Below are 13,203 nucleotides of genomic sequence, written 5' to 3' on the forward strand. Positions count from 1 at the left end.
AGGCCGGTGGGGGGGGGAAGGAGGACTTAGCGAAATTTTGATGCGGGGGGTGGTTAACTCGAACTAGCAGTAGCGCACGTATAGAAGACGCGCTATAGCTAACTTATCTACAGCGCGTTTTGGGGAAAACCGCTACTGCTAATGGAAGCAGTTATTTCTTTTGTTTAGTAAAAACATCAAAAATATACATTGGTCATCATTGATCTTTTTGTGTACAATCTAAATAGTCAACATGAATCCTCACTGTACCTGTATAGGTACAGGCGAGGATTCATATTGCAACCACAAATCATACACATATAGTTCAATGAAGACCAAGTGCTCGAGATAGGTTGAGAAGCAACATATTTAAGGTGGTAAACACCTTGTTCGCTTAGCAGTATGGGACTAAACTTAATTAGTTGCGGTCATACTTAGCAGCAGCGAGTTTTGAGCAAAACTGTTGCTACTAAGTTCTTTAGCAGTAGCGCGTCCACGGGAAGGGCGCTACTACTATATCTTTCCTGGAGGCAACACCGTGGCAATTATAGTAGTAGCGCTCTTTTCACCTAGAGCGCTACTGCTACTCAGTCATTAGCAGCACTCTTTTCTAAAGCTCGTTGCTGCTAATTAGCAGTAGCGGCTGTTTTTAGACCGCGCTGCTGCTAAGATTCTGTGTATAAGGTTTTCCCTAGTAGTGCTAGTTTATGCGTTGCTTCGTAAGGGGCTGATTTGGATCCATATGTTTCATGCTATGGTTAGGTTTACCTTAATACTTTTGTTGTAGTTGCGAATGCTTGCAATAGAGGTTAATCATAAGTGGGATGCTTGTCCAAGTAAGGACAGTACCCAAGCACCGATCCACCCACATACCAAATTATCAAAGTACCGAACGTGAATTATATGAATGTGATGAAAACTAGCTCGGCGATATTCCCATGTGTCCTCGGGAGCGCTTTTCTCTATATAAGAGTTTGTCCAGGCTTGTCCTTTGCTACAAAAAGGATTGGGCCACCTTGCTACACTTTATTTAGTTTTGTTACTTGTTGCTCGTTACAAATTATCCTATCACAAAACTATCTGTTACCACTTATTTCAGTACTTGCACAGAATACCTTGCTGGAAACCGCTTATCATTTCCTTCTACTCCTTGTTGGGTTCAACACTCTTACTTATCGAAAGGACTACGATAGATCCCATATACTTGTGGGTCATCAAGACTCTTTTCTGGCGCTGTTGCCGGGGAGTGAAGCGCCTTTGGTGGGTGGAATTTGGTAAGGAACAATTTATATAGTGTGCTGAAATTTACTGTCACTTGTTACTATGAAAAGTAATCCTGTGAGGGGCTTGTTCGGGGTATCTTCACCCCGACCAGTAGAGCAAAGAGTTGCTCCTCAACCTACTGAACCTACTGAAAATGAAAATGTCTGCTTTGAAATTCCTTCGGGTATGATAGAAAAACTGCTAGCTAATCCTTTTGCAGGAGACGGGACAATGCATCGTGATGAGCACCTAATATATGTGGATGAAGTTTGTGGATTATGTAAACTTGCAGGTGTACTCGGAGATGTTGTTAAGAAGAAGGTCTTCCCTTTATCTTTGAAGGAAGATGCCTTGACATGGTATAGGCTATGTGATGATACGGGTCATGGAACTACAAACAATTGAAATTGGAATTTCATCAGAAGTTTTATCCTATGCATCTTGTTCATCGTGATCGCAATTATATATATAATTTTTGGCCTCGTGAAGGAGAAAGCATCGCTCAAGCTTGGGGGAGGCTTAAATCAATGTTATATTCATGCCCCAATCATGAGCTCTCAAGAGAGATGATTATTCAAAACTTATATGCCCGGCTTTCTGATAACAATCGCACCATGCTCGATACTTCTTGTGTTGGCTCTTTTATGACGAAGACTATTGAATTCAAATGGGATTTATTGGAAAGAATTAAATGCAACTCTGAAGATTGGGACCTCGACGAAGGTAAGGAGTCAGGTATGACACCTAAGTTTGATTGTGTTAAATCTTTTATGGATACCGATGTTTTCCGTAAATTTAGCACTAAATATGGACTTGACTCTGAGATAGTAGCTTCTTTCTGTGAATCTTTTGCTACTTATGTTGATCTCCCCAAAGAGAAGTGGTTTAAATATCATCCTCCCATATAAGTAAAAGTAGTTGCACCTATTAAAGTTGAAGAAAAGACTATCACTTATAATGATCCTATTGTTCCTACTTCTTATGTTTAGAAACCACCTTTTCCTGTTAGGATAAAGGATCATGCTAAAGCTTCTACTGTGGTTCATAAAAGCAATATTAAAACTTATACACCTTCTGAGCAAATTAAAGTTGAACCTGATATTGCTATTGTTAAAGATCTCTTGTCTGATAATATTGATGGGCATGTTATTCATTTCCTTGATGAGACTTCTAGAGTTGCTAAACCTTGTGCTAAAGATAAAAACAGACCTGTGGTAGGCATGCCTGTTATTTCTGTTAAAATAGGAGATCATTGTTATCATGGCTTATGTGATATGGGTGCTAGTGCTAGTGCAATACCTTACGACTTATACAAATAAATTATGCATGATATTGCCCCTGCTGAGATAGAAGATATTGATGTCACAATTAAACTTGCCAATAGAGATACTATTTCACCAATGGGAATTGTTAGAGATGTTGAAGTCTTGTGTGGGAAAACTAAATATTCTGCTAATTTTCTTATTCTTGGTTCCCCACAAGATAGCTTTTGTCCCATTATATTTGGTAGACCCTTCTTAAACACTGTTAATGCTAAGATAGATTGCAAAAAGGATGTTGTTACTATCGGGTTAGATGATATGTCTCATGAATTTAATTTCTCTAAATTTAGTAGACAACACCATGAAGAAGAATTACCTAGTATGGATGAAATTATTGGTCTTGCTTCTATTGTCGTACCTCGTAGTGATCCTTTAGAACAATATTTGCTAGACCATGAAAATGATATGTTTATGAATGAAAGAAGGGAAATAGATGAAGTATTCTTTAAATAGGAACCTATTCTGAAACACAATTTGCCTGTTGAAATCCTAGGGGATCCTCCTCCACCTAAGAGTGATCCCGTGTTTGAGCTTAAATCGTTGCGTGATACTCTTAAATATGCTTATATTGATGAGAAAAAGATATATCCTCTTATTATTAGTGCTAACCTTTCAGAGCATGTGGAAGATAGATTATTGAAAACTCTGAAGAAGCACCGTGCTGCTATTGGGTATACTCTTGATGATCTTAAGGGCATTAGTCCCACTCTATGTCAACATAAAATAAATTTGGAAGAAGATGCTAAACCAGTTCATGATCATCAATGACGGCTGAATCCTAAAATGAAAGAAGTGGTAAGAAAGGAAATACTAAAGCTCCTTGAGGCAGGTATAATCTATCCCGTTGCTAATAGTCAGTGGGTAAGTCCTGTCCATTGTGTCCCTAAGAAGGGAGGTATTACTGTCGTTCCGAATGATAAATATGAGTTGATTCCTCAAAGAATTATTACAAGTTATAGGATGGTAATTGATTTCCACAAATTAAATAAGGCCACTAAAAAGGATCATTACCCCTTACCTTTTATCGATCAAATGCTAGAAAGATTATCCAAACATACACATTTTTGCTTTCTAGATGGTTATTCTGGTTTCTCTCAAATACCTGTGTCAGCCAAGGATCAATCAAAGACTACTTTTACTTGCCCTTTTGGTACTTTTTCTTATAGATGTATGCCTTTTGGTTTATGTAATGCACCTGCTACCTTTCAAAGATGCATGATGTCTATATTCTCTGACTTTTGTGAAAAGATTTGTGAGGTTTTCATGGACGATTTCTCCGTCTATGGATCTTCTTTTGATGATTGCTTGAGCAACCTTGATCGAGTTTTACAGAGATGTGAAGAAACTAATCTTGTCTTTAATTGGGAAAAGTGCCACTTTATGGTTAATGAAGGTATTGTCTTGGGGCATAAAGTTTCTGGAAGAGGTATTGAAGTTGATAAAGCCAAGGTTGATGCTATTGAAAAGATGCCATGCCCCAAGGACATCAAAGGTATAAGAAGTTTCCTTGGTCACGCCGGATTTTATAGGAGGTTCATTAAGGACTTCTCAAAAATTTCTCGGCCTCTGACTAATTTATTACAAAAAGATATACCATTTGTCTTTGATGATGATTGTGTAGAAGCATTTGAAATACTTAAGAAAGCATTGATCTCTGCACCTATTGTTCAGCCACCTGATTGGAATTTACCCTATGATATTATGTGTGATGCTAGTGATTATGTTGTAGGTGATGTTCTAGGGCAAAGAGTTGATAAGAAATTAAATATTATTCAATATGCTAGTAAAACCCTAGACAATGCTCAAAGAAATTATGCTACTACTGAAAAAGAATTCTTAGCAGTTGTATTTTCTTGTGATAAGTTCAGACCTTATATTGTTGATTCTAAAGTAACTATTCACACTGATCATGCTGCTATTAAATATATTATGGAAAAGAAAGATGCTAAACCTAGACTTATCAGATGGGTTCTCTTGCTACAAGAATTTGACTTACATATTGTTGATAGAAAGGGAGCTGAGAACCCCGTTGCAGACAACTTGTCTAGGTTAGAAAATGTGCTTGATGACCCACTACCTATTGATGATAGCTTTCCTGATGAGCAATTAAATGTCATAAATGCTTCTCATACTGCTCCATGGTATGTTGATTATTCTAATTACATTGTTGCCAAATTCATACCACCTAGTTTCACATACCAGCAAAAGAAAAAGTTCTTCTATGATTTGAGGCATTACTTTTGGGATGACCCACATCTTTATAAAGAAGGAGTAGATGGTGTTATTAGACGTTGTGTACTTGAGCATGAACAGGAACAGATCATACGCAAGTGTCACTCTGAAGCTTATGGAGGACACCATGCTGGAGATAGAACTGCATGTAAGGTATTGCAATCTGATTTTTATTGGCCTACTCTCTTCAAAGATGCCCGTAAGTTTGTCTTATCTTGTGATGAATGTCAAAGAATTGGTAATATTAGTAGACGTCAAGAAATGCCTATGAACTATTCACTCGTTATTGAACCATTTGATGTTTGGGGCTTTGACTATATGGGACCTTTTCCTGCCTCTAATGGATATACACATATTTTAGTTGTTGTTGATTATGTTACTAAGTGGGTAGAAGCTATTCCAACTACTAGTGCTGATCATAACACTTCTATTAAAATGCTTAAAGAGTTATTTTTCCAAGATTTGGAGTCCCTAGATATTTAATGACTGATGGTGGTCCATATTTTATTCATGGTGCTTTCCGTAAAATGCTTGCTAAGTATGATGTTAATCGTAGAATTGCATCTCCTTATCACCCTCAGTCTAGTGGTCAAGTAGAATTGAGTAATAGAGAACTCAAATTAATTTTGCAAAAGACTGTCAATAGGTCTAGAAAGAATTGGTCCAAGAAACTTGATGATGCATTATGGGCCTATATAATTGCATATAAAAATCCTATGGGTATGTATCCGTATAAAATGGTTTATGGAAAAGCATGTCACTTACCTCTCGAACTAGAACACAAGGCATATTGGGCTATTAAAGAGCTCAATTATGATTTTAAACTTGCCGGTGAGAAGAGGTTATTTGATATTAGCTCACTCGATGAATGGAGAACCCAAGCCTATGAGAATGCCAAGTTGTTTAAAGAAAAAGTTAAAAGATGGCATGATAAAAGGATACAAAAGCGTGAGTTTAATGTAGGTGATTATGTATTGCTATACAACTCTCGTTTAAGATTTTTTACAGGAAAACTTCTCTCTAAATGGGAAGGTCCTTACGTTATTGAGGAGGTCTATCGTTCCGGTGCCATAAAAATCAACAACTTCGAAGGCACAAATCCGAAGGTGGTGAATGGTCAAAGAATCAAACATTATATCTCAGGTAATCCCATAAATGTTGAAACCAATGTTATTGAAACCGTAACCCCAGGGGAATACATAAGGGACACTTTCTGGAATGTTTCAGACTCCGAAAAGGAATAGGTATGTGGTACGGTAAGTAAACCGACTCCAAAACAGTTTTAAGGCAATATTTCTCTGTTTTGGAATATTTAGAAAAATAGAAAAATAAGAAGCAGTCCGGGAAGGACACGAGGGCTCCACGAGGGTGGAGGGCGCGCCCTACCCTCCTGGGCGCGCCCCCTACCTCGTGGGCACCTCGTGTGCTTTCCGGACTCCGTTTTCTTACACGACACGTAATTTGGTCGGTAAAAATTCATTATATAATCTCCCGGAGGTTTTGACTCCCGTATCACGCAAAAATCCCCTGTCTTTGGTTTGAGTTGTTTTTCTGACAGAGGCGTGAGGGGTTGTTGCACATCCGCAATGTTGAGGGACCAAGGAAGACCGGAAGCATGGAGGCAAGGCTCGAGGCATTGGAGCAAGAAGTTTTCAGGTGTCAGGAGATGGTGGAGCGTGGGCTCGATTCCAATCACATTATGATCACAGAGTTCACCAACAACCACAAGCTGGACGTCAAGGACATTGGGGAGGCCATCTTCAAGCTTCATGAGAAAATCGAGCACCTCCAAGCCCAGATCTATGACCTGCAGAATCAAAACTGTGAGTATGAATATAGATTCAAGAGGATGAGTTTGGCTACAGATTTGAGGTTTCAGGAGACTCGATCATCCTTCTATGATGGTGAGCCTATGCCTTGGAAGAAGGACGACAAGCCTACGCCATCAACAAAACCATCACCTTTTCCACCAACAAAGAAGAATTGAGTATCTGGTATGGGCACTCCCCTTGGCAACTGCCAAGCGTGGGGGAGTGCCCCGGTATCGTATCACCATCACTTCTATCTTTACCGTTTTTCTTAGTTCGATCCTTTTGGTAATATTTTCATCTAGTAGAATAAAAGTTCTTAGTATGATCTAGTTCTGAGTTTTACTTTACGATCCTTCTATGTAATCGAGTCCGTGAGCTATATATAATAAAGATTAGTGTTGAGTCAAGGGCTTGATTATTTTGCCATGATCGTAAGTGAATAAAAGAATAGAGAAATAAATAAATAAAAAGGGAAACAAAGAGATCATGTGGATCTTATGGAGAGTAATGAGCTCACATAGAAAAAGTATGATGAATAAAAGTTGTTGAGAGTTGACAAACATAGTTTTGGTCATCGTTGCAATTAATAGGAAGCAATAAAGAAAGAGAGGTCTTCACATATAAATATACTATCTTGGACATCTTTTATGATTGTGAGCACTCATTAAAATATGACATGCTAAAGAGTTTATGTTGGACAAGGAAGACAACGTAATGGGTTATGTTTTCTTATGTCTGAGATAGATTATATTGTCATGGATCATCCAACATGGTTGATCTTGCCTTTCCCCCTCATGCTAGCCAAATTCATCGCACCAAGTAGAGATACTACTTGTGCTTCCAAATACCCTTAAACCAGTTTTGCCATGAGAGTCCACCATACCTACCTATGGATTGAGTAAGAGCCTCCAAGTAAGTTGTCATCGGTGCAAGCAATAAAAATTGCTCACTAAATATGTATGACTTTTTAGTGTGGGAGAAAATAAGCTTTATACGATCGTGTGATATGGAAGAAATAAAAGCGACAGACTGGATAATAAAGGTTCATATCACAAGTGGCAATATAAAGTGACGTTCTTTTGCATTAAGATTTTGTGCATCCAACCATAAAAGTGCATGACAACCTCTGCTTCCCTCTGTGAAGGGCCTATCTTTTACTTTTATCTCCTATCTTGCATAAGAGTCATGGTGATCTTCACCCTTCCTTTTTACATTTTATCCTTTGGCAAGCATAGTAGGTTGGAAAGATCCTGGTATATATGGCTAATTGGATGTGAGTTTTCATGAACTATTATTGTTGACATTACCCTTGAGGTAAAACGTTGGGAGGCAAAACTATAAGCCCCTATCTTTCTCTGTGTCCGATTAAAACTCCATACCCATAAGTATTGCGTGAGTGTCAGCAATTGTGAAAGACTATATGGTAGTTGAGTATGTGGACTTGCTGAAAAGCTCTTATATATTGACTCTTTCCTATGTTATGATAAATTGCAATTGCTCCAAAGACTGAGATTATAGTTTGCTAGTTTTCAATGAAGTTTACGATTCATACTTCAAATTGTGATTGAATTATTACTCTAGCATAAGAAATCATATGACAAGAATTATGTAAATTGTTGTTCTAAGAATGATCATGATGCCCTCATGTCCGTATTTTAATTTTATCGACACCTCTATCTCTAAACATGTGGACATATTTTTTGATTTCAGCTTTCGCTTGAGGACAAGCGAGGTCTAAGCTTGGGGGAGTTGATACATCCATTTTGCATCATGCTTTTATATCGATATTTATTGCATTATGGGCTGTTATTACACAGTATGTCACAATACTTATGCATATTCTCTCTTATTTTACAAGGTTTACATAAAGAGAGAGAATGCCGGCAGCTGGGATTCTGGCTGGAAAAGGAGCAAATATTAGAGACCTATTCTGCACAGCTCCAAAAGTCCTGAAACTTCATGGGAGACGTTTTCGGAATATATAAAAATTACCGAGCGCAAGAAGTTCACCAGGGGGGCACACCCTACCCACGAGGGTGGGGGCGCGCCCTACCCCCTGGGTGCGCCCCCTACCTCGTGGGCCCCCTGGTGGCCCTCCGATGGCCATCTTCTGCTATATGAAGTCTTTCGATGAGAAAAAAATCATAAGCCATCTCCTCGGACGAAACTCCGCTGCCACGAGGCGGAACCAATCTAGGGCTCTGGCGGAGCTGTTCTGCCGGGGAAACTTCCCTCCGGGAGGGGGAAATCATCACCATCGTCATCATCAACGCTCCTCTCATCGGGAGAGGGCAATCTCCATCAACATCTTCATCAGCACCATCTCCTCTCGAAACCCTAGTTCATCTCTTGTATCCAATTCTTGTCTCCAAGTCCAGGATTGGTACTAGTAGGTTGCTAGTAGTGTTAATTACTCCTTGTAGTTGATGCTAGTTGGTTTATTTGGTGGAAGATCATATGTTTAGATCCTATATGCATATTAATACCCCTCTGATTATGAACATGATTATGCTTTGTGAGTAGTTACGTTTGTTCCTGAGGACATGGGAGAAGTCTTGTTATTAGTAGTCATGTGAATTTGATATTCGTTCGATATTCTGATGAGATGTATGTTGTCTCTCCTCTAGTGGTGTTATGTGAACGTCGACTACATAACACTTCACCATTATTTGGGCCTAGAGGAAGGCATTGGGAAGTAATAAGTAGATGATGGGTTGCTAGAGTGACAGAAGCTTAAACCCTAGTTTATGCGTTGCTTCGTAAGGGGCTGATTTGGATCCATATGTTTCATGCTATGGTTAGGTTTACCTTAATACTTTTGTTGTAGTTGCGGATGCTTGCAATAGAGGTTAATCATAAGTGGGATGCTTGTCCAAGTAAGGACAGTACCCAAGCACCGATCCACCCACATACCAAATTATCAAAGTACCGAACGTGAATCATATGAACGTGATGAAAACTAGCTCGACGATATTCCCATGTGTCCTCGGGAGCGCTTTTCTCTATATAAGAGTTTGTCCAGGCTTGTCCTTTGGTACAAAAAGGATTGGGCCACCTTGCTGCACTTTATTTAGTTTTGTTACTTGTTGCTCGTTAAAAATTATCCTATCACAAAACTATCTGTTACCACTTATTTCAGTACTTGCACAGAATACCTTGCTGGAAACCGCTTATCATTTCCTTCTACTCCTCATTGGGTTCGACACTCTTACTTATCGAAAGGACTATGATAGATCCCCTATACTTGTGGGTCATCAGCATCATCAACCCGTCTCTGAAGAGAAAGCAGCTCAGCGCGGGCAGAGGCCAAGTCCGCCTGCGCCGAGATCAGGGCGGCGGCCGTGGCCCCCTCACGCCTCTCCGCCTCGTCTAACCTGGGTCTGAGAGCAGCAGTCCTGGCCGCTGCCTCGGTTCCCGCAAGCCTCATCTTCAGGGCGTGCCGACCTTCAAGATCTGCGCGAACCTCGGCCACCCGGCGGTCGACTTCCTCCTGGACCTTGGCCTCACGAGCCCCGACGGCATCTTCCGCTTGGGCAACCTGATGTTCCCTCATCTCCAGTTGCTCAAGCTCGAGGCTACGCTCCACGGCTTCTAGAGCCAACGCCTCCTCACGCTTCCGGGCCTCATCTTCCTCGACAGGCGTCCCCCTCAGTGATGCGAGAGCGGCCTTACGTGCCTCCACTTGTTGCTTGAGGGACGCGCCCCAAGCGTGGAGCTCCCACACATGCTTCTCCGTAGCCTCGCGACGGTGGTCAGCTTCACGATCCTCCTCCAGAGCTCGAGAGCAGGCCTCATGGGAGGCTGCAAGAGAGGCCTCAGCCTTCGTGTTTTCTAGCTCGCGCTGGTGGCGCCCAAGGTTGATGGCCACTTTCAGCCTGTGTCACTCCTCCGCCAGTCGCAGACCCTCGGCCTCGAGGCGCGCGTCGACACCCGCAAGCTCTTCAACAAGTCGGCTCATCGCGCCCATCGCCTCCTGGAAGAGCTTGTGACGAACAACGCTCGCCCGTGCTCGAACTCCAACACGCGACCCACCTCGTCCTCCGCCACGGGGGTTGCAGGCGGAACGCGAAGCGGGGCGCCCCCTCTTGGCAGGGGGGATGCGGGCTGGTACCGCTCCGGGCTCCAACCCGGCCTCACGAGGGGCCCCGACCAGGCAGGGCCCGCTACATGAGGAGGAGCTGAAGATCGAAGCCAACCAGCTGTTGTTCATGACCAGAGGAGGAGCTCGTGGCACGCCCGCTACGCTCCGAGCAAGGCCATAAGGGAAGGACGATGAAGGCGCAAGCTTGGGGCGCCCTAGTGACGAACCAACTCCCACGGCTGGCCCCACGCCGTGGGCAACACCTGAGCCTGCAGTGTTGGAGCTTGGCGGGTGCAACGAGACGAGAGGGAGCTGCTTCTCAGGAGATTTCACGGCCTTGGCAGAAGGGGTCCTGAGGGGATAATCGTCAGGAAAGGAAGGCGACACACGGAAGGTCACTGAGATAAGGTACTTACTCGTCGACGGTAATATACTTTCGTCGCTTCAATGGCCCGAAGATGTTGTTTCCGCTCGAGGATCCCTTCCTATTGCGGAGCCATGCAAAGCCGACCAAAGCGCTAGACGTGGCGGCCGGCGCGGAGCGAGGCCAAGGAAGAGCTTGGAGGGACAACTTCAGGGGTGTCCGGCTGCGGTGAACGGTCAGGCGCCGTCTCACCACGACCTCCCGAGGCCTCCGGGGCTTTGACCTCGGGAACCGCATGCTGTGTCGCCTCAGTAACCGACGCCCCAGGGGAGGGATCGCGAGCTCCTGAGGACGATGCCCCACGATCACCACGCGGCATGTGCTCCTCAGCACTTGGGTCGTCGGCCTCCGTCGGAGCTCGCCCACCTGCACCCTCACTCCGGGCGAGCTTGGCACCGACGGTGAGGAAGGGAACCACATCGACGGGGTTCTCACAGGGCCCCACCAGGCCGATCGGGCGCAGCCCCCACTCATCAAAGGAGGCCATGCTCTCGGCAAATTCGGCGTTGTTCTCGCAGCGGTACAGCAGACAACTCTTCCTAGGCATGTCGTCCGGCAGTGAGGCACCCGTCAGGACCGCAAGCACCATTTGCCGCGTCTTAAGAGGAAGCCCCTCCTCCTGAAACCTCATATGGTCCTGACTGCTGAGCAAGGCCCACATCATGCAGGAATGACGCTGAAGCGGAGCAACTCGGCGCTTGACAAACTCCTTCACCACCATAGGCGCAGCCACGCCGGGGTCCTTCAACCTCCTTAGCCTGAGCTAGCCGGGAACGAGACGGGGGCTCGCGAGCCTCTGGTGGCCCCAACTGGAGTTGGGAACAGCAGGCCCTGACGGAGCATGGAGCAGAGGGTTGAGCACACCGGTGTCGACAAACACCCATCGTGTCCGAAACTCGCTCGTGGATGGAGGAAGCTCGAAGTTGATCCCCTCGCCCACCGTCGCAGCCACGGCCTAGAAGCTCACACACCCCGAGCTCTACCAAGGGTCTGTCAGATGCAGTGAGAAGAAGTGGCGGAAGAGGGCCACCGAAGGAGCGATGCCCACCATGGCTTCGCACACAAAGGCGAAGACAGCAAGAAGAGTCACAGATTGAGGGTCAAGATGCAGCATGTGGATCTGATAATGCTCGAGCACCGCGTTGAAGAAGGCGGAGAAGGAGGAATCAGGCCAGCCCAGAGGGCAACTATGAAGATTGGGACCTTAGTGGCTGCCCGGGCAATGCGAGTGCGAGACGCGGGCCAAGCCGCCGTCTCTCCCCACTTGTTGAAACTGGAAGCAAGCATGGGGCGTACCTTGTCCATGGCCTCGTCGTTGAGCACCAGAGGTCGGCCGAGCGGAGGCTCGAAGGACGGAGGCGCACTCGGCGAAGACAGAGGCTTCTTCCCCTTGTTTGATTGTTTCGGCGCCATGGCGACGAAGCAGGCGGAGTGCAGGATAGATCGGAGAGGAGGAGCGGAGTCTCGAGGAAGCAGAAGGACTGGGGAGGCAAGGCATGGGCAATGGGAGAATAATTGTGTAGCTTGCGGGGGCCGCGTAGCCAGGCGGATTCAAAGGCAGCATGGGGAAGCGGAGACGCCCATGCCCAATCAACTGCCACGCGCCAACCAAGGCCGCATGCTTTGGGGCCCACGGCGCTCCGCGCTTGATCCTTTGGCTTCGCCTCGAAGCCAAGCCCGAGCGCGCCTTGGGCCCGGGGGCTACTGTCGGCGTTCTGGGAACGGGGGTCCCCAGACTTGCCTGCCTGCGGTCCATGGCGTGGCTGTGCTAGCAGGTCTGTATGGCCCATCATCATCAACAAGGCATTCAAGACCCTCGCGAGGGGCCAAGCCTCGCGAGGCGGATGACGCAAGACCTCCATAGGAGCGGCCTCACCAGGCTGCCTCGTGAGGAGCGGAGATATCAAGGTGGGGCGAACCTCGCGAGGCTCTCGTGACGTGAGCCATGACGATCGACACCAGGCGGGCGCCAGCGCGCGCAGCGTCCTTGTTTCCTCTTTGGTGCCAAGGGGGCAAGCGCAAGCGCGAAGTACCGAGGCATCAGGCAAAGTTTTCCATATCAGTGCAATGAGACCAAGACCAGAAGGACGA

This window comes from Triticum aestivum, chromosome 6A (assembly GCF_018294505.1).
Source record: "Triticum aestivum cultivar Chinese Spring chromosome 6A, IWGSC CS RefSeq v2.1, whole genome shotgun sequence".
Classification (NCBI taxonomy): domain Eukaryota; kingdom Viridiplantae; phylum Streptophyta; class Magnoliopsida; order Poales; family Poaceae; genus Triticum; species Triticum aestivum.